The sequence below is a fragment of the Ceratina calcarata genome, unplaced genomic scaffold, assembly GCF_001652005.2.
Source record: "Ceratina calcarata isolate Rehan_Ccalc_2016 unplaced genomic scaffold, ASM165200v1 scaffold124, whole genome shotgun sequence".
In the NCBI taxonomy this organism is placed as follows: Eukaryota; Metazoa; Arthropoda; class Insecta; order Hymenoptera; family Apidae; genus Ceratina; species Ceratina calcarata.
The window spans coordinates 30,622-32,027 of NW_017133406.1; the positions used below are offsets into that span (position 1 = coordinate 30,622).

At 35.9% G+C, this 1,406-nt stretch overlaps 1 long non-coding RNA gene across 1 annotated transcript; it reads right to left on the minus strand.

Annotated features, from left to right (window-relative positions):
* Positions 1-383: 383 nt before the first annotated feature.
* LOC113464606 (uncharacterized) lies at positions 384-1,140 on the minus strand. The gene is made up of 3 exons (XR_003389456.1): positions 842-1,140; positions 645-733; positions 384-565 (listed from the first exon to the last, which is right to left on the minus strand). It is a non-coding gene; the product is annotated as an uncharacterized LOC113464606 (long non-coding RNA).
* Positions 1,141-1,406: the final 266 nt, after the last annotated feature.

The window sequence follows — 1,406 nt, forward strand, 5'->3', positions numbered from 1 at the left end:
TTTGTTAATAAAAAATTTCTGTAAATAGTTCAATAATTTGCAAATTCTTTGAGCGTGCAAACATTTTTAATCTCTTTCACGTGCATGTAATACAAACGAAATTATGAAAGAAATTATATCGAGCGCTGATCACTCAACTAATAATTTCTTACATAATCCCGCTGATTGTTTTTTATACACCTCTATTACCTTATACGGACAGATGGGATCCTCGCGGCACTCGTCGGCTGCCGTGGGAAAAGAGTTGAAGTAATACTTGATATGATCAGGCGGTAGATTAATGTCTGTACAATTACTGTACGTAACTATGATCAAGAGTGTCAACGCGATTAACCACGAGTATTTAACAGATAACGCGTTATTAATCATCATTGTAATATGCACTAATGATTATTAAGCCGGGATTCCCTGAGAGGTACACTCGCTTTACGGAGTGACTGGTGCGGCGTGAATGGGGCAGGTAGGGACCACCTGTGCGAATGGATGAGTATTATGACCTCATCTACTATGCGTATCCTGTCTCACGCAACCCGTCCGTGCACCCACATGAGCACGAGCGTGGCTCCTTAAAGCAAGCGGTGAAAGTCAATGTTAGACACGGCAACTACTATCATCTGTTTCGTACTAACGCGTGCTAGACTTACCTGATTATCCTTGAAAATTTCTCACTAACGAAGAATAGGTTCTAGAACGTCCCCCTCTTATTTTTGAATTCATACCGGTATTTCGAATCCTGTTGACACAATCGGTAATATAGATAAATAAATATTCTACACTGATTGAATTAATTACGAGATGCACGCGCGTATCGTATGGATCAAATAGGCTCCCGTTTTCTCACCTTTGCTTATTATGAAACAAGAAATTCCACAGACCGGGCATTTGACCTTACTTTCACGTAGGTTAATTATTTGAACGCTCTGTTAGTTTCAAAATGGCGAAATTCTATTACGATTTCATAGGAAATACTAGTTTTTGTAAATAAATCTCCATTATTCAAGTAACATTGAGTTATCACTAGGGAACCAACATTTACGAATGTTTTATGATGTTGATATACACTTTATTCTTCATTGATTCCCGTTTTTATATCCCACAAGTTTGATACAATCAACCGTTTTAATTTCCATCTACAGGACTTTTAAATGAACAATTTCGTACACATTTATTTACAACAGTAGTGTAAATACTTTTCTACATTTACAATGTTTGATGATAGATTTTCTTTATGATCAAATATCGTTAGAAGTGGAAACTTTTGGTATGAGACTGACTTACTCTGTATTCTCTTCCTTATTAACAGGAGATAGAATAGGATAGCAAAGCATTATCATTCCATCGTATTAATTAAAATTAATACAACCCTTTTGTACCAAACAATATGAATATAAAATAACAACAACTGA